Source organism: Mus caroli, unplaced genomic scaffold, assembly GCF_978045245.1.
Source record: "Mus caroli unplaced genomic scaffold, Mus_caroli_1 scaffold_12, whole genome shotgun sequence".
Lineage (NCBI taxonomy): Eukaryota > Metazoa > Chordata > Mammalia > Rodentia > Muridae > Mus > Mus caroli.
This window is the reverse complement of record NW_028227267.1, coordinates 35943391-35966934: the sequence shown is the minus strand read 5'-3', so window position 1 is coordinate 35966934 and position 23544 is coordinate 35943391. Positions and strand designations below refer to the sequence as shown.

General features: G+C 41.7%; 2 long non-coding RNA genes across 2 annotated transcripts in view; both read right to left on the bottom strand.

The window, feature by feature from the left end:
* Nucleotides 1-23544, bottom strand: part of LOC147001723 (uncharacterized) — a 227414-nt gene that overhangs the window by 100822 nt on the left and 103048 nt on the right. The window lies entirely within an intron of this gene.
* Nucleotides 16405-23544, bottom strand: part of LOC147001725 (uncharacterized) — a 35341-nt gene continuing 28201 nt past the window's right edge. The window contains exons 2-3 of the long non-coding RNA XR_015044729.1: nucleotides 21184-21366; nucleotides 16405-17173 (exon numbers count right to left, since the gene is read on the bottom strand). This is a non-coding gene — a long non-coding RNA (uncharacterized LOC147001725). The remainder of the gene's footprint in view (nucleotides 17174-21183; nucleotides 21367-23544) is intronic.

Sequence of the window (23544 nt, the reverse complement as noted above, 5' to 3'; positions counted from 1 at the left end):
TCCCCACTCACACAAACACTGCTGTCTCCTTGCCCAGGCATTCCCCTATACTGGGGCATTGAACTTTCAAAGGAACAAGGGCCTCTCTTTCCATTAATGTCTGACAAGGCCATTGTCTGCTGCTTATGTAGCTAGAGCCTTGTGTTGCTCCATATGTACTCTTTGATTGGTGGTTCAGTTCCTGTGAGCTCTGGAGTATCTGGTTGGTTGACATTGTTGTTCTTCCAATTGTTGCAAATCCATTTAGCCCCTTCAGTCCTTTCTCTAACTCCTCAATTGGGGACCCTATGCTCATTCCAAAGGGTTGCTGCAAGCATCTGTTTCTGTATTCATCAGTCTTAGGCAGAGCCTCTGAGGAGACAGCTGTAGCGGGCTCCTGTCATCAAACACTTCTTGGCATCTTTGATAGTGTCTGAGTTTGGTGTCTGTATATGGGATGGATCCCCAGGTGGGAATTCTCAGGATGGCCTTTGCTTCAGTCTCAGTTCCACAGCTTGTCTCCACATTTCTTCCTGTGACTCTTTTGTTTAACCTTCTATGACACTTTTTTTGTTATTTAAATGAATTTGCAAATTGCTTTTCTAAGTATAAGAACAATTGATTTGGAATTTTGATGGGGATTGTGTTGAATCTGCAAATGCATGATGGCCATTTTTACTATATTAATCCTGCCAATCCATGAGAAGTGGAGATCTTTCTGTCTTATGAGATGTTCTTTGATTTCTTTCTTCAGAGACTTGAAGTTCTTGTCATACCAATATTTCACTTGCCTGGTTAGAGTCTCATTCAAGGTATTTTCTTTTGTTTGTGACTATTGAGAAGGATGTGGTTTTCCTAATTTCTTTCTTAGCCTGTTTATTTTTTTAATAAAATAAGGAAACTAATTTGTTTGATATAATTCACATCCAGCCACTTTGCTGAAGTCGTATATCAGGTTTAGCAGTTCTCTGGTGGTCAGTGCTTCTAACCATTGGTTGTATGCTGACCACTGTGGTTGAATTATGGAAAGCTGCTAACCCCTGTGGTTGGAAAGCTGGAAGAATCTGAGGAGCAGGGGGTGTGGGGGTAAGGGGTGGGGGTGGGGGGGTGGGGGGATCAACCCTGTTGGAGGACAAGAACACTCAATAATCCTGGACCCTGGAGATCTCTCAGACACTGCAATGCCAACCAGGCTGCATATAACCACTGTTATCAGGCCCCCAAAATATATACAGCAGAGAACTGTCAGGTCTGGATTCAGTCAGAGAAAATGCACATAAGCCTCAAGAGAATGGAGGCCCTAGAGAGTTCAAAGGTCTGGTGCGGGTGGGCGTGGGGGTGGGGACATCCTGTGAACACAGGGGTTTGGGGGTGGTGGTATGGGTAATGATATGGGGGTGGATCAGGAGAGGAATAAAATCTGGAGTTTAGCCTGGCCTGGTGACACATACCTTTAATCCCAGCACTCCGGAGGCAGAGGCAGGCAGATTTCTGAGTTCCAGGCCAGCCTGGTCTATAAAGTGAATTCCAGAACAGCCAGGGCTACACAGAGAAACCCTGTCTTGAAACAAAACAAAACAAAACAAAAACAACAAACAAACAAATCTGGAGTTTAAAATATATAAAGGAAAAAAATTTTTTAAATAGAAGAAAGATAAAAAGAAGGAATTCTCTGTTGGAACTTTTGTGGTCAGTTAAGTATATGATCCTATCATCTGCAAATAGTGGTATTTTAATTTCTTCCTTTCCAATTTGTATCCCTTTGTCCTCCTTATGTTGTCTAATTGCTCTGGCTAGGACTCTGAGTACAATATTGAATAGGTAGGGACTGAGAAGGCAGCCTTGTCTACGCCCTCATTTTAGTGGGATTGCTTCCAGTTTCTCTCCCTTTAGTTTGATGTTGGCTACAGGTTTGTTGTATATCAATTATACTATGTTTAGGTATGGGCCATGAATTCCTGATCTTCCCTAGACTTTTATCATAAATAGATGTTGAATTTGGTCAAATGCTTTCTCAGCATGAAATGATCATGTGGTGTTTTTCTTGAGATTTTTTTAGATAATGGATTATGCAGACAGATTTCTGTATATGGAACCATTCCTCCATCCATGGGATGAAATCCACTTGATAATGACGAATGATCTTCATGATTTGTTCTTGGTTTTGGTTTTTGAGAAGTGAAATGCATAATTTTGCACTGGTATCCATAAATGAAATTCAGAAGTTCTTTCTTTTTTGTGGCTTTGTTATCAGTGTAACTGTGGCTCCATAGAGCACATTGGGTATTATTCCTTTTGTTTCTATTTTGTGGAATAGTTTGAAGGGAATTGGTATTAGGTCTTCTTTGAAGGTTTGAAAGAATTCTGCACTAAACCCATCTGGTCCGGAGCTATTGTTGGTTGGGAGATTTTACCCATTGCTTCTATTTCTTTAGGGGTTATAGGACAGTTCACATGGTTTATCTGATCCTGATTTAATTTTAGTACCTGGTATCTGTTAAGATAATTGTCCATTTCAAACAGATTTTCCAGTTTTGTTGACTACAGCTTTGTAGTAGGATTTGATGATTGGTTTTTTTTTTTTTTTTTTGATTATGTTGGTTTCTGTCATTATGTCTCCTTTTTCATTTCTGATTTTGTTAATTTCAATACTGTCTCTGTGCCATCAGGTTAGTCTGGATAAGGGATTTTCTATCTTGTTGATTTTGTCAAAGAATCAGTGCCTTGTTTTCTTGATTCATTGTATAGTTTTTTGTTTGTTTGTTTGTATGGTTGGTTGGTTGGTTGATTTCAGCTCTGAGTTTGATTATTTCCTGCCATCTACTCCTCTTGGGTATATTTGCTTCTGTTTGCTCTAGAATTTTCAGATGTTCTGTCAAGCTGCTAGTATATACTCTCTCCATTTTCTTTTAGGAGGTACTCAGAGCTATGAGTTTTCCTCTTAACATGGTTTTTATTGTGTCCCATAAGTTTGGGTGTGTTGTAATTTTGTTTTCAGTAAATTCTAAAAAGTCTTTAATTTCTTTCTTCATTTCCTCCTTGGCCAAGTTATAATTGAGGAAAGCATTGTTTAGCTTCCATGTGTATGTAGGCTTTCTGTTGTTTTTGTTGTTATTGAAGAACAGCCTTAGTCCGTGGTGATCTGATAGGTTGCATCAGATTATTTCAATATTTTGTATCTGTTGTGGCCTGTTTTGTGAACGATTATATGGTCAACTTTGTAGAAGGTGACATGAGGTGTGGAGAAGAAGGTATATTCTTTTGATTTAGGATGAAATGTTCTATAGATATCTGTTAAATCAATTTAGTTCATAACTTCTGTTAGGTTCACTGTGTCTCTGTTTAGATTCTGTATCCATGATCTGACCATTGATGAGAGTGGGGTACTTGACCTCTCCCTCCATTGTTGTGTGAGTTACAATGTGTGCTTTGAACTTTAGTAAAATTTCTTTTCTGACTTTGGTTGCCCTTGCAATTAGAGCATAGATGTTCAGAATTGGCAGTTTATATCGGTAGATTTTTCCTTTGATGAATATGAAGTGTCCTTCCTTATCTTTTTTGAAAAACTTAGGCAGAAACTCGATTTTATTTGATATTAGAATGCCTACTTCATCTTATTTCTTGGGAACATTAGTCTGGGAAATTATTTTTCAGCTTTAAATTCTAAGGTAGTATCTGTCTTTGTCAGTGAGGTGCATATCCTGTATGCAGCAAAATCCTGGGTGCTGTTTACTTTTCCAGTCTTTTAGACTATGTCCTTTTATTTGGGAACTGAGTCCACTGATGGTTGAAAACCACTCTGGAAATCATTTTGGTGGTTCCTCAGAAAACTGGATATAGTATTACCTGAGGACCCAGCAATAACACTCCTGGGCATATACGGAGAAGATGCTCCAACATGTAATAATGACACATGCTCCACTATTTTCGTAGCAGCCTTATTATAATAGCCAGTAGCTGGAAAGAACCCAGATGTCCCTCAACAGAGGAATGGATGCAGAAAATGTGATGTAATTACACAATGGAGTACTATTCAGCTATTAAAAACAATGAATTTATAAAATTCTTAGGCAAATGGATAGAACTAGAAAATATCATCCTGAGTGAGGTAACTCAATCAGAAAAGAACACACATGGTATGCACTCACTTATAAGTGGATACTAGCCCTGAAGCTTGGAATATCCAAGATACAATTAACAGCCCACATGAAGCTCAAAATAAGGAAGACAAAAATGTGGATACTTTGGTTCTTCTTAGAAGGGGGAACAAAATACCCATGGGTGGAGACAGAGAGACAAAGTGTGGAGCAGAGACTGAATGAAAGGTCATTGAGAAACTGCCCCATCTGTCTAACCATTCCCTATACTGTCACTAATCCCAGGTGCTACTGTGGATGCCAATAAGAGCTTGCTGACCAGAGCCTGGTATAGCTATCTCCTGAGAGTCTCTGTTAGTGCCTGTCAAATACTGAGGAGGATGCTCTCAGCCAACCATTGACTGATCACAGGGACTGCAGTAGTGGAGATAGAGTAAGGACCGAAGGTACTGAAGGGTTTTGCAGCCCCATAGGAGGAACAATATGAACCAACCAGAACCCCCAGTGATCTTAAGGACTAAAGCACTAGCCCAAGAGTACATATGGAGAGAACCATTTTTCGAGCTGCATATTTAACAGAGGATGGCTTTGTTGGTCATCAATGAGAGAAAAGGTTCTTAGTCCTGTGAAGGCTCGATGCCCCAGTGCTCAGAAATGCCAGGACCAGGGAGCTGGAGATTGAGTGGGATTATCATTTCAAAGTCTGCAGATGACCTCCAGAAAACAAAGGAGTCAATTTGACAATCCCGAAATAAAATAACATGGGAAAAGCTTAAAAGCCAGTGACTGGACAAGTTAGTCATTTGGAAGAGGTGTCCATCAGCCTCTGGTTCTATCTGTACCTTCAAAGTATACTCAAGGCTGGACTAACCTGAATGAGTAAACACAAATCTCAGGGAGCACACAGTGGTCATGGAATACTTTCACCAAAGATAGATTCAGACAGTCTATAACAATGACAAACAGAACTCACCTGTGGAATGGGAACACTCTGGCTGTACAGTCTTATTCTGACAAGGGCTCCAGAATTCAAGATTATGTACCATAAAACTAGAGCAAATCTGTGTGCAGGACACTATTGGCTCATCAAGCCTGGGATACACCAGGGCATTCAGTAGGCACATATTTGTTTTAAGTAATCCCTACAGGAATGAGAAGAGAGGATGAATATGCCAAGATCACCCCTCTAAAAAGAAGACCTGAGAATGTTAACTCATCACCTAATGTAGAAAAGGCTGTGCTTTCCCTTTTAACTTCCAGCTATGCATCTGTTTAAATAAGAGAATGAGAAAAGGCACAATGGGGAAATCCCAGCATCTTCAAGAAAACACCATTCTCTTCAACCACAGGAGAGTGGGTTAGGAATACCTCCCCCACCCAACTGCACAACTCTTCCAGGGAAAACAGAGGCTTTAGAATCTAAAGCACAGACTCACATCTAACCAATGAGAGAGGCATTCTAAGTCAGATCATACCAGTCCACAGATACTAAATGATACAATCAGAAAACCTTTGGAGAAGCAATCGCCCTCCACCCTACTACCTACTCCCCCTCCCTTTCTTTTCTCAGACAGGGTCTTTTGTAGCTCAGGAGGGTCTTGAACTCTGGATCTTCCTGGTTCAGTGTTCCCAGTACCCAGCCTTGAAAGACATTTTTCAAACAATGTTTAACACCAGGTGTCAGAGTCTAAACTTCTGAACTTCTAAGACTATCAGAAGCCAATTTAGGAATATATAAAAAAGGCACCACTGTGGGTGTGATTGGCAAACACATTCTTGCACATTTCTGCATTTTCTTAAACTTTATTTACATTATGCTCTACCCTTAAAGTTTCCTTCCAATTATCTGCAAGCTGGATAACTATCTCACTCTGTCTCTCAAAAATTCCCCCATGGACGGAAAAAGTTAAGTAAGGGCTGGACGGACATTTCTGGGGTTGTCTGATTTTGTCCCTAAAAGACACCCAGTGCCCCTGGACCCCTTGGGGCAGGCAGAGCAAAAGCTCTTCAGAATAGCTTGGCTGCCTGGAAGCTACCTCAGGTCTCTTTTTCTGCGCTGTCTAGCAGGGTCACCGGTTTTATCTGGGGAAACTCAACTCTTAACTTTAGTTTGGCCACCAGCTGCACCTTGCCCAGCACCTTCCTGGACCCCATGGCCAGGGCTCCCAGCTCACCTGACCACATTGGGGTGCTCCAGGTGCCTCAGCACCGCCACCTCGCGGATGGTGGAAAGCTGCATGCCCTCCTCACTGGTCTGCACTCAAATGTGCTTCACATTCACGAAGAGGCAGCCTTTCTTCAAGTCGCGGTCCTTGACACCTTCCCATAGGCGCCTTAGTCGATCTCCATCACGACCTTATACTGCTGATCAGCGCGACTCAAGCTGTCCTTCTTCATGCTGGCTGCAGGCTGATGGCGTTATACAGTGGAACTGGGGTGCGCACTCGCTACCTTACAGGCCTCCGGGAGGCACGGAGTTGGACTCGCGCCCGCCACGCTAGAAGGACAGACTTCAAGCACAGCAGCTGTTAAACTCCGCCTAGCCAAGTCGCCACGCCGCGCCGCGCCATCACTGCAGGAGAGCTCCGATCCCTCCTCTTCCCCCTCCTCAGTGATTACAGAGTCCGTCCACAATCTCTGCACCTAGGAGGAGGAGACAGGTGGACAAGGAGAAAGTGATCAGACTGCCCTGGAGACTTCCACCAGGTTCCACCAGCTCCCCTCCTTCTCCCCTCTACTCGCCCTGGATGCCTAATCCGGCCCGGTTTCTCAGAGAAAAACCAAGTTACTTCTTCCCCAGCAGGGCCCTGCAGTCTTAGCGAGGAAAAGGTTGTTGGGGGACCTCGGGTATGAGCGCTGCGCCGGAAGCAGCGGGAGGCGACCGGGCATGCAGAGCAGCTCAGAGTGTGCCTGGGGCGCGGGGGAGGGGAGGAGCGGGCGCTTCAATGTCATGGCTCAATATCTATACCTATATCGTTGTTCTCAGCTGCCCTCCCTGACTAATCGTGCGGGGTACGGGGTGACCTGGGTAATTCGGAAGCTGGCATGAAAGCACCAGGGTTCACAGGTGTGGGGCCACAGAACAGGGTTGGGGCTCCTAGAACCCTGTAACCCCATGCTGCCAGTATGCCAGTGTGGGTGGTCAGACATCTGCTTGGAGATTGTTTCCTTTCTTTCTATGTTAAGTTTTTCTACAGGGAGACATTTGAAAGGGACTAGCTCTCACAAATGGTCTTTGGGGTATGGCAAGCTTAGTGGGAGAAGAAATTCTCCTCCAACTCAGAGACCTAACTGGTGGATACTCAGGGAGGACAGACCATCTGGTAGGAGAGGGCTGGGGTTACTAGAGGTGGGAGAGTGAGGGGTCCTGGAAAGGGAGAAGTGTTGTGCCCCCCACACCCACCTCCACCCCCGCACACACACTAGATCCCAAGGGTGTAGGAAAGGCAGGTCCATCACACTTTCGCTCATCCTGTCCTGAAAAAGTAACTTCTGGACTTTTCTAGCTAACTGGGACTGGCCCTTAAGTTTTCAACCAGTGCAAAAGCAACCGCCCTTATGATAGTGGGTGTTGTGGGCAATAAACATAGGTCTCCCAGAGGGGAGATGGGGCGGTCCTTGTGTAGTGACTTCCAAGAGTCACAACTGTATTGCTCTAAAGCTTCTTAGGAAATGAATATTCATTTGGGGTTCATAAGAAATCAGGAAACCCAGAGCTATCTGCCTCTCATTTCCTTGAAATACAGCATTGGTGATAACTGTAAAGCAGAAATACTGACTTTCCAGAAAAGGGCTTCCCAACTACCCGTGTTGAGATTTCCCAGGCATGTTGAGACATGGCTTTCTTTTTAGGCAATATTAGTGTGACTGCACATTTGGAGCCCTTTTCGGTTTTGTTTATTTGTTTGAATTTGGAGCGTTGCTATTTTTAATTTGTTTTATTATATGTATGTTTTGCCTGCTGCAACCCGCACCTGGTACCAGCAAAAGCGGCAAAAAGCAAGCAAGCCAGGCACATGGGGCAGGCCCCCATTGGCACCCAGCAGGTCTCTAGAAACCCCACCATGACCACAACTGTGCACCAAATGCATGCAATTCCTCCAGAAGCCAGAAGAGGGCATGATGTTCAACCAAGAGACTCATTAATAGGATTGTTAGATGCCTACTGGGTCCTCTGTTGGATAGACAAATTCTTTTTTTTTTTTTTAATTTCTGTGCCTTTATTACTTTTTTAAATATTTTTTATTACATCTTTTCCTCAATTACATTTCCAATGCTATCCCAAAAGTCCCCCATACCCTCCCCCACCCACTTCCCTACCCACCCATTCCCAGTTTTTTTTTTTTTGTTTGTTTGTTTTTTGGGGTTTTTTTTTGGCCCTGGCATTCCCCTGTACTGGGGCATATAAAGTTTGCATGTCCAATAGGCCTCGCTTTCCAGTGATGGCCGACTAGGCCTTCTTTTGATACATATGCAGCTAGAGTCAAGAGCTCCGGGGTACTGGTTAGTTCATAATGTTGTTCCACCCATAGGGTTGCGGATCCCTTCAGCTCCTTGGGTACTTTCTCCAGCTCCTCCATTGGAGGCCCTGTGATCCATCCACTAGCTGACTGTGAGCATCCACTTCTGTGTTTGCCAGGCCCCGGCATAGTCTCACAAGAGACAGCTATATCTGCGTTCTTTCAGCAAAATCTTGCTAGTGTATGCAATGGTGTCAGGGTTTGGAAGCTGATTATGGGGTGGATCCCTGGATATGGCAGTCTCTAGATGGTCCATCCTTTTGTCACAGCTCCAAACTTTGTCTCTGTAACTCCTTCCATGGGTGTTCTGTTCCCAATTCTAAGGAGGGGCATAGTGTCCACACTTCAGTGTTCATTTTTCTTGAGTTTCATGTGTTTATCAAACTGTATCTTGTATCTTGGGTATCCTAAGTTTTGGGCTAATATCCACTTATCAGTGAGTACATATTGTGTGAGTTCCTTTGTGATTGTGTTACCTCACTCAGGATGATGCCCTCCAGGTCCATCCACTTGGCTAGGAATTTCATAAATTCATTCTTTTTAATAGCTGAGTAGTAGTACTCCATTGTGTAAATGTACCATATTTTCTGTATCCATTCATCTGTTGAGAGGCATCTGGGTTCTTTCCAGCTTCTGGCTATTATAAATAAGGCTATTATGAACATAGTGGAGCATGTGTCCTTCTTACTGGTTGGGACATCTTCTGGATATATGCCCAGGAGTAGGTATTGCTGGATGCTCCAGTAGTACTATGTCCAATTTTCTAAGGAATAGCCAGACTGATTTCCAGAGTGGTTGTAAAAGCTTGCAATCCCACCAACAATGGAGGAGTGTTCAACTTTCTCCACATCCTCGCCAGCATCTGCTGTCACCTGAATTTTTGATCCTAGCCATTCTGACTGGTGTGAGGTAGAATCTCAGGGTTGTTTTGAGTTGCATTTCCCTGATGATTAAGGATGTTGAACATTTTTTCAGGTGCTTCTCTGCCATTCGGTATTCCTCAGGTGAGAATTCTTTGTTCAGTGACAAATGTTCTTAATGGAAGAGCCTTCTTTCCTGTCCCTACCCTACATTTCTTCTTTGTCCTTCCAGGTTGTGTGGTTTTTAATTGAACAAGATCATCCACAATCAAAGATAGAAGTTTATGGAGACCTATAGGTTCAGGTGCTTGAAGATGGAATGCTAATTTTCCTAGGTTACCTGGCACCCATGCAGAGCTCTTGTGGGTTCAAGATAATGCCATAGAATTGTCAAGGCTGTTGCAGATCTGTCACCTCTCATGTAGGATAACCATGCAGACTAGGCATGAAATGCCTAATTGATGAAATGCAGAATTGAGAAGATCCTCAGTGAGAAGAGATAGAGGAAGGAACAACCATTTAAGGCCAGCTCACCAGTGTTGGGATGAAACTTCAAACACATCTGCATGGATGGATCCAGAAATAGAGGTCACATGCCTATGGTGGAGAGCATGTCTGTGCAAGGCTAGGAAGGGAGAGTGATGGTGGATATTGATTTTAACCACACTAGATCTCAGAGTTTATTGAGGAAGTACATCTTCCATTGGATACTTCATGCTTGTGAAGGTCTCCTGCAACAGATCTCATTCCTGAGACTAACTGTGAATCACACACTTAATGTGTAAAGGACTTAATCCCCTGGATCCCCAAACTGGTGCTGTCAAACCAGGGATTTTAAGCAGAAGCCTGAGAAGGACTGGGGGATGTGTTAAGTTGCTCACTGTCTTTGGACACCTTCTCTTTCTAAGCTAAGTCTGACACAGAATGGACACCTGTAAACACACAGGAAACCAATCTTCATCAAGTGATATGGGTCTTCTTGTCCATCTTTCAAGTCTCTAGTGGATCCTGAGCCTTATTTACTTGTAGGTCTTCAGTGTAGTGCTTGGCTGTTTTGGTAAATGCTATCTGTCAGGTAGCTTAACCTGATATCTAGTGATGCTATTTGTGCAGGTAGATAACACCTTGACATCAATCTTTAAACGACTAAACTGTCCCGAGCATGCAGTGTGGACTGAGACACTTCCTTTTCTCTTTCAGATAGATATTCCTTGTCTTGAAAGTATTCTGTCAGCCATCTCAAGGACCAATCTTGTAGCAGCCAAACTGACTATGGAGTCTCAAATTGCCACTTGCCTTGTAGCTGTTGTAGCAGATGAATGAAGTTACAGACCTGGAATGTAACTCAGGGAGCATGGACTTTTTTATTAGGTTCAATCATAGCACTGGGAGATCAAAGAGAAGGATAAATTACCCCATCTCACCAGACTTGTTGGAGACAAAAACAAACAAACAAACAAACAAACAAACAAACAAACTGTGAGGCTCCATGGAGTCTTTTAAAGTCTGCCACCCTCTTCATAGATCCGTCTCAGATTCCATTTATTGCCCTTAATTGGGTATATATATTCTCTAGGGAAAGTTTTCAGTGTTGGGGTATAACCCAGAATATAGATACCAATACATAGATTATTAAATTCTGTATCTGTGGTAACTGGCTGACTAGATGGATCAGTGGATAAAGGTAATGTGACCAAGCATAGAGACCTGAGTTCCTTCCCTGTAACCTACATCATAGGAGAGAAAAAACTCCATAAATTGTCCTCTGACTTTCATGTAGGTGGGGGTGCCAGGTCTTAGCAGCTAAAGTTTCCCCCTGCTCACTTACACTGAGAACTCTCCATCTGATACAATCATGTAATTATATGACTCTGTGCTCTATTTGAGAGATTCAGTACTTTTTTATTTTCACTTTTGTTGCCCAGAAGTTAGAGAAACCAAGGAGGCCAGCATCAGACCAACACCTGAAATGCAGGTTAGGGATTATGGATATAGGGAATTTGTAACTGAGGTGTGAACATCATGTGTTCCAAACTGCTCTAAATGGTTTTCAATAAATGTGTGGCCAACTGTAGTAGATGCTGTTATTTCATTGCTGTTTCTTTGTTGCTATAGTTTTGTTTAATTGTCTAACTCTGATTACCTCAAAGAGACAAAAAACTGTGATGAAATTTGCACTAATCCCTGTGGCCTGTTGAATCCTCATTAGATGTCAGAGTCAGCTTTAGTGAGGATGCTGGCCTGGATGATGCACAGCTGATGGAGGTCGCCTGTACTGCCATATGCAAATAACTTCCTCTGACAAAATAGCAGTTATCAGTGACACAGAGTGAAATTGTTTACAGTGCTAGCACTCCTAGGTTTAAGCAGACACCAGTTGCAAAGTACAAAGTACCCTAAGATGGAGGCATATGCCCCGGCTGACAACAGTAGGCTTTGAAATGATTAAATTGACCTGGGAGTAGACAGTGGAATGTGAGGTGCAGGCAGAGGCCTAGTACAGAGTATCTGACAGTTTTCCTGGTAGAAGGTATTCCCACTACTAGAAGGTCTTTGGATCTGTGGTCTAGGCAGCATAAGGAGAGTGATGAAAGTCACTGTCTTGTGAATTTGCTGCTGAGACAATTGCTTTCTATTCTGAATATACACAGTGGAGTTGGCTCAAGGTCAAGAAGAAACAGTCATTGTTGTAGTTTTTTCCTCTGAAGAACACTCTCCTTCTCTTTTCATCCCACATAGATTAATCATGTACCACCTTGTTCCGTGGACACTCACATGACAGGGATTTGGTCCTACTTTCCTGTTATGTGTACCAGAAGATCACTTTACAATGGCCCAGATGAACTAGTTCAATCTTGCAAGACACAATAATCTAGTCTAGTATGGTGGCACTTGCCTTTAATGCCAGGAGAGGCACAGGCAGACAGAATGCTATGAAATCAATGCAGTCTAAACAGTTGGTGGAAATTATGTTTTTTTTTGTTTTTTATTTTTTATTCAGGATCAAGTCAAATAAGTTCCCGAGGCTTGGAGGTTTTAGGTTTACCTTTTAAGGGGACTTTGTACTTGTAGGAAGGGATAATGCAAATATTCACAGATAAATTGTGGAACCCAGGCCTTCATTCAGCTACAAGGCAAGTGCATCCAGGGGACTAATGGATAATCTGCTTTGGGGATCCCGACTAGGCTAACAGAAGATTATTAAATGTAGTTATTATAAGGGAATTGTCCTACCAGTTCATATACAGTAAGATGCAGAGCCCACATTTGGACAGGTTTTTTGGCACCATGTAATGCCATGCATGATGTGGGTACATGGTGTCAGGAGACACAGAATAAGGCCTCATTTCCCTTGAAACTGGAGTTACTACCATCTCACACCATTGCTTGAAATACCAGCACTTGGGAGAGGAGGTCAGAATCAGGAGTTCAGGAGCATCCTTGACTATATAAGAAATTTTAAGTTACCTTCATTCCTCTAAGAACTTCATTGAGTTTCCATCTGTTGCTATGAATTGTAATGCTAAATCCTGTTCCTAGGAAGGTCTGGAACTAGGAGAGTATTCTCCTATCAAAAGCTTTTGTTGTGCAAATATTTTTGCTTAATTTAAAGCCATTGGTTAAATAAAATTAGGCTACTGGTATTTACTGGACGGATTAGACATATTTGAGTTTCTAGTTATGTGGTTGTGGGTGTAGAAGTGAAAGATAAGAGGAGAAACTAGAAAAAAGAGAGAAGGCACCATGGGGGACCTGTACCATGAGCACATATGGAGGAAAAACCGCAAGTATTTGGGGTGCACCACTAGAAAGTTAGCCAGGTGAGATGTTAGAAAAGCAGATTAGGGGTCACCCGACCCACAGTAATTGTCTCTATTTTTGTTTTTTTTTAAGACAGTGTTCCCTGTATATCCCTGGCTGTCCTGGAACTCACTTTGTAGATCAGGCTGGCCTCAAACTCAGAAATCCTCCTGCCTCTGTCTCGCAAGTGCTGGGAGTAAAAGTGTACACCACCACCTCATAGTAATTATCAAAGCCAAATGATATAACAATAGTCTGAGTCATTTCTTTAGAAGCAAGTCAGATTGAGCTTCCATTGTTTCTACTAAAACTTTGTCTCAAAACAGAAGGTGATGGGGAAAGAGAAGAGCATTGGCTGGAGGGGAGAGGAGAGAAGACCATGGAGAAAATGGTCAAAGACATATTTGAATAGAAAGTCTTCAAGAGTCAAAGGATGTGCATTTTTTCATTGAATTATTTATTTCCATCTGATCACAGCCCCTCCCTCTCTTCCCAGTCAGACTCAATGTCCCACTCCTCCCCCCCCCAATTCCCTATTCCCTTCTCCCCAGAGAAAACGACCCGCTTTTTTTCCCATCCTGGCACATCAAGATGCATCAGAAATAAGTGCATCCTCTCTCACTGAGCACAGACAGGGCAGCCCAGCTAGGGGAAAGAGATCTAAAGGCAGGTAACAGAGTCTAAATCCGAGGCAGCACCCACTCCAGTTGTTAGTCGCCCACATGAAGACCAAGCTGCATATCTGTTTCATTTATGTAACAGTCCTAGTTCAAACCCCTACATGGTGTTGGCTCATGGTTCAGTCTCTGTGAACCCCCAAGGGTTCATATTAGTTGACTCTGTAGGTCCTCTTGTGGCTTCCTAACCCTTCTGGCTACTACAACACTTCCACCAACACTTCCACAAGACTCTCTGACCACAGCCTAATGTTCGGCAGTGGGCCTCTGCAGTTTTACATTTAAAGGGTGATGGAGAGAGCATGCAATTAGAGGGACTGCCCACAACAGGTCAAAATGGAAACCTCTCAGCAGCCTGCAGCAGCTACTTGTAAAAAAGATGGTGTCTGTGGTCTTGAGAAGTAGGAGACACATTCTTCCTGGGTACCTGCCATTTGAAATAAGGGACTGCTTGATGTAGGCTGTGATAGAAACATCTCAATAGCCTGTGGAAGCTCTTCATACTAAAACATAATTCCCCTTTATCTTAACCTTACCCTGTACAATCATTGTATAGAATTCATTGTGCATGACTGCTTTTCAGCTGGCCTTGATATGTATACTTATTTTATTATATCTGAATTTCCTATTTCTTTCTTCTTCTGCTCAGTTGTAGTCTGTGAAACTCGATGTTTCTTGATGTAATGATTTTAAACTATGAAAACCTGAGATATAAGGGCTCAGTACAGCACAGTTGAAAATTTCCCAGGTGTATGCTGTGTGTACTCATCTTGGAAACAATGTAATAATAACTGTGTAATGGTAGTACCAGATTAATGCATAACTTTCAAAGACAGTTTGAAGAAATTATTAGAAAATGAAATAGAGACAACATTGGGACCCGAGAAATGTAAAAGTCATTGACGTTATGAAATTAGTTTCACACAACATTTGAGAGTAGTCCTGAATAGTAAAGTATAGAATATGTCATAAAGTATGTCAGTCAAAATAAGTTAAAACACTGGGACTCTTACAAGGGTTACTGTGTGCAATGTACAGAATCAGAAAGCTAGCAGAAGTACTGAGTTAAGGGTTAAGCACCTCTGACCCATTCAGTGCTTTAGTAGAGGTTTTCCCTTCAGAGCCATACCCTGCAAAGCAGGGGTTGGATCTCCAGTACACACCAGCTACTCAAATGGATACCATGTTTCCTTTTGTAAAGAAATGGAAGAGTCCGTTCAGCCACCATCTGGGAAGGCTCTATCTCATTTTCAGAGCCACTGCAATTGCAGGATTTTAACTTAGCACCAGCTCCATTGTCTTATGCCAGTATTCTCTGTATTGCCCACTTTCCTGTGGTAGTGTCAGTGATGGGCTCTGCACTAAGATTTGTCCCTGTTACCTGACCTGGTGTTGCTGCTCACAAAACCTGCTTCTTTGATCCAAAGAGAAACTTCACATCACATTCTAAACTGCTTTGGCTCTGAAAGGAAATGGGTGCTTCTACTTTTTTACAACAAAGTAAACATATCTCAAGAAAAACTTTCTATAGGTGTGATCCATCCCACTAATTTAGCACACAAAGAAGGACAAAAGTCCATATTAGGCGATGGAGAGATAGCTCTTCATTTGAGAATATGTTTCTCAAAAGACCCACATGGCATCTAACAGTCCTCTGTCATTTTAGTTCCAGGTGAAACCCAATAACTTCTTCTGGCCTTTGGGGAGTGGCATGCAAGTGTTGCACAGACCTACAGAAGGCAAATCATGCGTGAATATAAAAGAAAACCAAATAACAAACAGAATCACCACTGGGGGGAACAAAAACCAAAGGAGAAAACTCACAAAGCATATGGGCCTGGATTTGGTCTCAGCTTTTAAAAAACATCTGCGTACTGAATACTGAACTACACACTGTGCTTGTGTTAAAACCATAAAATGGAACCAAATGTATTGTCAAGCACAAAATTCACTCTCATAATAATGAAAAATAACAAAATCACAAAAAAATAATAAATCCCTATCTCAAAAGTTCCTAAAATTGAATCTCTCTAGTAGTAGTTACCACTGATAGAACATTTGAAGGAAAGCAGAAGCATACATGTCTGTGTTTTCTGACAGCTTTTATATTACCTTAGAATATGTTTTTATTTCCTGAAAGACATTTCAGAAATACTGATATATTTCCCATTAATTTGTTCAACACTATCATACACAGTATTTTAGCAGCAGCTAAATGTTTGACATGAAAGGATACAATATGGGTAATTTTTCCACCTTCAAGTTGGAATCCACAGAGTTGGACACACTAGACACACTGAATGTACAAACTATTACTTTTGTAGCTCAGTCTGGCTGGGAAGTCATTATGGAACCCAAGCCCCTTACTTAGATCCACCTGTGTCTGATAGGTGTGAGATTTCAGTAGGATGATACCACATCTGAATAAAGAAGTTTCTTAAGAGTGAAGAGTTAGAGATCACTGTTTTATTCATAAGAAAACATCCAATTTACTCAATAGTAACTAAAAGTGGGCAGTCAATATGTACAGTGTATAGCCTTATCAAAAAAGTAAATCAATTACAAAATAAAACAACAGCAAAGAAACAAACAAAAAATAAACTTTAAATGAAACAAAAGAGAAACAAAATAACAAAAGTAATCAAAGCTCAAACCAAAATCTAAAAACAACAATTGTGCTAAAGAGCCTTCTTTGGCTGTTATTTTGCAGCACAGACTTACAGCCCATGGCTGTCCTTGGAAACACAGTAAAAAATACGTTACTTCTGGAAACAATCTTTACAAGAGAAATTTAAGTAGGTCTCCTTTTTTGGAGTATGGGTTTGAAGAACAAGGACACCCAAGACTAAGTAGAAAACATGTTATAGACTTTGGCTCAAAGTCTTTGCCATCTTGTAGATAGATTTTGTAAATTTCCTTGACGACCTATCAGGACAAGAAAAATTTACACTCTCAGAATCTTCCTGTTTTCCCAGCAGCTCTTGATGTGTCTCAGCACATGTCTGAATCCCTCTACATGCTCACTCTTGCTGAGCCAGAGCACAGATGAAATTAAGGATTATTCATTGCAAGAAAACAAAAGTAAAGGAAGAAAATGCTGCAGATGATAGCCATGATTACTGGGGATGAGATGAAATATTTGCTTTGCACATGCAGATATCCCACTATAGAAGTTATCTTCAAAGGAGACCTTGTCCTGGTCTGTTCCATGTTCCAGTTTCTGCTGGAGTATTTCACACCTAGGGAAGGAAGGAAGGAAGAACAACCTGATTAGGATTTGTCAATTCAGCTCTCCATCCCACACTAGATCTATTCAGCTGGATAATCTATTATGACCTATCATTGTCTAAGGCCATTCCCTGCATCCCCAAGTGTCATAGAGCACCTGGGCTTGGAATTATTTCTCAGCTTTTAAAAACGGCTAGAAACTGAGCTGAGAACTACACATTGTATTGGAGTTTAAAAGAAAAACACTATATTTCTCCAATAGTCCATGTATAATATATTGAATAATAACAATGTAGCAATGTCTGATACTGAGTTCAAGTGAGATGTGAACAACCTAGAAAACCATGTGGATGCCTTATGGGGAACCTGCCTAGAATTGAAGTGAAGGTTATGATTATTTCTCTAGTGCAGGACCCTGACAGGGTACCACTCATCAACCCTTGTATCTGGAAATAACCAGAGAAAACCTATAACATGAAATCCACAGGCACTGCATGTGTCCTAAAATCAGAAAGAATGTGCTAACTGAAAATATTCCCCAGGCTAGGAACTGAATTTTAAAAGTGATGGCCATGAAGGAACATAACAACACACCTGTACATCTGAGACTGTTGTAGCGCACTCTGTCAAATATGCAATTTATTTGTATTCACACAACCCAAGCACAGTATACCTCAGTAACCTGTTTATTTTCCTAGCTAATGCTATTATAAAAATCTCCCAGGATATTTTGGAGTCATAAAAACAAATCTTGAATGGGATAGGTACGTAATGAGCAAAGCATATAGACAGCTCAGTCAGTGAGATGCTTTCCCCTCATAAACACAGACTCAGAATCAGGGTTCTTGGCATAGTATCCAATCTGTCTTAGCAAGTTCCAAAAGCTGTGTAGAGTAGGCTTCTCTGCCAGCAAAGGATCACGTGTTGGTGGTGGACTAGCCTCTCCTTCACTGTTTCAGTTTTGTCCCAAAGTAAACAGTTCCTTCCATTAAAGGCTCCCTTTGTCATTGCTTGACTGACTTGGTGTCCAAAGGTATGATCCCAGAAAAATAGGAAGTCATTATAAATAGGAACCAATGGAAGAATTTTCTCCCAATAATGTGACTGTGTCAAGGATATTTTGAGTAAAAATGAGGCTAACTAGTTGAAGGTCAAATACTTGCATGGATTATCTAACACTGAGCAGTAGTTCATGAAAGGGCTGCATCACATAGTACAGTTTCACTCTTTAGCTGATGGACATCAGGATATCATCTTCTTCTGGACTACTCTGAGGACAATTACAGACCTCATGTGCCCTAGAGACTCTGTGGATATCTACTCCTTGTTCTGGAATCAGTGGGTCAAAGGGGACTGCTTTTCTACTTTCTGAACCTTGCTTCTCAAACACCTGATTTTATACTACCAGACCTGTCTGAATGTCCTCATTTCTCCCAACCCCCATTGAGGCTGATTTTAACACTGAGAAAATGATTTTGTATAACAGCAATTGCAGAATCCCACACAGATAACATATTGTGAGTTTTTAGATTATCATGACCCTCAAGGGGCTCCTGAAACAGCTCTGTTTTGCACCACAGCTGTGGGAATTCTGCTGGATGCATGTAAGCTACATGCAACTCAATCTCTCAATGATTAGAATCCAAGCCATATCATAAGGCAACATTTTACTGAGTAGAGGTAGCTGGAAAGGCAATGGTAGCAGGCAATAAGGAGAAGAATTTGGAATGCTGAGAATACACAGTGAGCCACCTGATATTCCAGTCGGTCTTTTTAATTCTTCCAGAGCAGAAAAGGGACATAACACATGGATGTTATACACCAACTTCCTCCTCAACACTATGTACCATATTCCATTGATTTTCTCCAAAGGAGTTCAATGAGGATCAGTAGTATTGCCCCTAGCCAGTTGAGAGTCTGACTTTAGATTTTGTGTCCTTTTTTTTTTTTTGTCTTGGAATCTAGGTAGAGTTGCACACTAATTGGAATGCTGAATTTGATTTTTCATGGGTGCAGTCTGTAATGACAGGGGCTTTACTCATCATGCTTGGCCTCTAGAGACAGACATGGTTACATGTCTACACGAACACACACACAAACATACACACACACACACAGTTGTATATTCAAGCATCCATACCACAAACCCCTGCAAAGGCATTTTGCCTTACGCAAACACACAACATAGAATAAACACACTGAGTCACAGCTGGTACACAAACACACACACACACACACCAACACACACACCACATACCACACAAAGACTGACACAAACACACAAACATCAATGAAATTCTTGCTCTAATCTAGCATATTTTCTGTTGCATGAGCACGTAGTTGGACCTATGATGTGTATAAGGCTCTTAGACTCAAGGGGGCTTTGCAGCCCTGACCTGTACTTGTCTCCTTTTCAGGAACTTTTTCTATGCAAATACTTGCTGGTCCTAAAGGGAAATTACAAGCTCTACACAGATATCCTGGACAACACAGCACTAAATTGCCAAGTAAGAGATTTCTATGTATAGCCTCCAGTAAGCCCCATTTTGACTTATCAAGGCCCTCTCACTAAACCTACACTGAGTCCTTTTGAGCATCCGAGGAAGACTGTGACTTTTGATCATTACTCAGGAACTTTTCAACACATTACTTATTATATGATATTAAACCATCCTCAAAATCAGTCAGGAGAAATCTAGTTAAATGACCTGCTGTGACATTTCTGAAATGCAGACTCTGCACAACTCTGAGTGAGAATGTATCCTGAAACAAAGCCATGCCCAAAATATAGTTAGCAAAACAATGTCAGCAGAGTGAGCACTGTAGACTTCTATGTATGCCCATGGTTAAGCCAATAAGACAAGCCAGAATCTCCCAGGCAATAACTCTGAGCAGGAAAAATTAAGAAATGTAATACTAATTTTAAAAATAGTAGTATTGTTTAATGATTTGTTGATATAAATAAGAGACAGATCTCCACCTGGTAGTGGACAGGAGATGAAAATTCTACTGGACATCGAACAACAGGAAGTATCAGGTTTATTGAGAGACGTAGGCCCAAAGAACTAAGTTAAAGAATGACTACACAAAATCAGATGTCCTTAACTGGCCTTACAAAATACCCACAAAGGTACATATTTGCATAAGCATCCATAAACACACATACACACACACACACACACACACACACCTAAAATCATAAGGGAGCAAAAACAATGAAGAATCTGTCATGCTAGTGGAAAAAAATTTAGACTATGCAGAGCAGATGTTTCAACTGAGAAACACAACTCTGGTATTCTTGCTAGGGAAATAGAAAGATCTAGACAACATTCTTCTTGGACAGAATGAGGAGCATACAGAGAGAATTTTTTTCATGAAGCCTCAAAACTCTCACACCAACTGAGATTGTGAGAAGCCTTTCCTACATCCTTGCTCATCCAGCCAGCTCCAGACCACAAGGCCCAGGAAAGAAAACTCCAACAGCACTCAAAGAAAATAGGACTGACAAGCTGCTACTCAGGCTCACTGAGTGTGAATCAAGATCTATAGTGGAAAGGGTTGGGGTGGGGGGCAAAAACTGCCAAAAGGCAACAATGAAATCCACTTATTTCTCAATCCCACTAAGCTCTCATCCCTGCAAAAAACTTCCTACCTGAAATCTCACATGCTCCCCACAAAACTTTTGAAGGCCTTTACATCTTCCTGCGAAGCACTCTACTATTCTAAAGAAGGGCTCCAACACAGCACCCTTCAAACTCAATGTCATATAGAGTCCTGATGTGTAATCAACTTATCTCCCCTAGTGAACTGCAGATTCTGGCAGAAGAGAAAAACTTGCTTGTCAAACATGCAGTTTCTTGATAAAGGCTACCTCCACAAAAAGCCTGGTAGATGATCCCATAAATAAACAGTTGGAGGAGGCATAGGCAAGTGTCTGGTAAGTTGCTGGACTGTTCCATTGGACTTTCTATGTTTATGGTGAGCCATGACGGCAATCTGTCTCTGATTCACATCACCCTACCTGCTGCTGCTTGGGACTGGTGACAAAAATGTTCTTGCTGGCCTCATCACAGATCCTTTTTCTTCACCATAGGATGCTGTCTGTTCAGCCTGCCCCACCAGCAGCTTCCTGTTCTCACTCAGCACCATCCTTACATTTTCCTTCAATTAATTGCAGCCACTCAGGAGGTAACAGTGCCTGAAGCTGATCCACAAAAAAAGAAACAAAAAATGGTCATTTCCAGCAAGCTTACATTTCTCTGCCACTCTTTTAGAACTAGGATTCCTACAAGAGTCCTGATCCCCGGACAGCCTCAGACTAGAGTCCACACTATACCTATCAGTACCAAATCGAGGTAGGTCAAATCCAGAGATCAGCCGCATGCCACAAGTCTCAAAGGACTTAGGAAAACCATAACACCAATAGTGTTCCATGTACATTACTGAAGAGGAAATGTTCCTCATGGTTGCTTATATGTCTTGTTACCAGAAAACAATCAGCAGGGAAAGGGCAAAAACACTCTGAGGGAGAAGAGAAGACCAACAGGTATAAACTCTTTCCATTTTTGTCATGGATCCCAGAACTTTGAATCTGCTGTCAGAATCCTAAAGTTTCATGGTTGCTTGATATTACCATCATGGTGGAAATGGTTTCTATGCAGAGGATCCTGAATTTGGAAGAATAAAGTTTGGAGTGTCTTGGACACTCTTCACACTTAAGAAAACTGAGTCCAAGAGGTACAAATCCAAGACCCTTGCCTCAAGGGAAGGCTCTTATTAAGGAACAGATAGTGGAGCTGGAGAGATGGCTCAGAGGTCCTGAGTTCAATTCCAAGCAACCACATGGTGGCTCATAGCCATCCGTAATGTGATCTGACCTCCTCTTCTGGAGTGTCTGAAGACAGCTACAATGTACTTACACATATAATAAATAATTTAAAAAAAAAAAAGGAAACAGGTAGTATAGAATTAAGCCCTTATTTTTGTTCAAAGTCCTAGAAGGCCACAAGCATTCCCTGCCTAGTGCTGCTCCTTACCTGTGTCAGGGACTCACATGTAGGAATAGTTATCTTCTATGAGTTCCTTGAACTTCTCTATCATATCACTTATTGACTGGGACATTTTTTCCATATCCAACATTGTCTTATCATGTTGTGATTTAATGATGGTGAATTCAACGTTCATCTTACGGTAGAGCATGGCCCAAAGAGCAAATATCCTCTGAACTAAGCAATCAAGTTATCATGTGCAAAAAGGTTGTATCTGGACTACCCAAGCCAATTGTATGCCACATCCTTGTTCCTTCAAAGAAGGTCCTATTATTACTGAGTAAACTTATTATCTTGCCCAGAGAACAGCAGAGCCTGGGAACCAAATGAAGAGTAATGACCCTCAAGAGCTCCTTGGGTGAGCCTGAAGAAATATACTAATTCTGTGAGAAGTTTCTAATAGACCTGTCAAGATATTGAATCCTTTATCCTCAGGCTGGTCCTCTTGTCTTAGAACTTGGTGGTTCCCACTATCTAGTGAAAGAAACAGAGAAGTAATCTCTGGGTCAGCATCTTATATTTACATCACCCCATGCAGTTGAGGTTCTTCTCAAAGCAACCCCACAATTCTGGCTGTCAAAGCAAGGGTCAAAGTCCGACTGTTTGTCTATCCAGGAGTCTAGTTTGAAAAACCCACTGTCATCATGTCTGCTAACATCTTGACAGATGAAGACCCACAAAAGCTCATCAATAATTGTATGAGGAAACAAACATGAAGAAACAGATCAGTCTAGACATATTGGACACCACCACATCCCATGAAAGATTCTGAGGGAATGTTCTACATGGATGGGAACACCTCAATTAAACATGGAACCAGTTACCCAGGGGCTTCAGGAGATATTGTAGCTGAAATTATTTGGCCTCAAGATATATAGACCAAGTCTATGGTGAAAGAAAACACCAGTCATCACTTACCAGGAATGTCAATATGCTTTACTTAATAAATATGTGGATACTATGATATATGGAGAAGGAGGTCTCATCATTGCTGGCAGAAAGAACATTAAAAACAAAGAGGAATTCTTGGCTCTCCTGGAAACTCTTTGAATTCCTCCATGATACTCTTGGTTTCAAGGCAAAGCACATCAACTTAATGACCCCCTTGAGGTCACAAGTAATCAGGTCACTGAGTTGGCATGCCAAAAATTGTTTGAGATCAGTGTATGCTGTGCATGGTGGCACATGCCTTTGATCCCAGCAATTGGGAGGCAGATGCTGGCAGATTTCTAAGTTCTACGCCAGACTGGTCTACAGAGTGAGTTCCAGGACAGTCAGGCAATACAGAGAAATCCTGTCTAGAAACAAACCAATCAAAAAACAAACAAACAAAA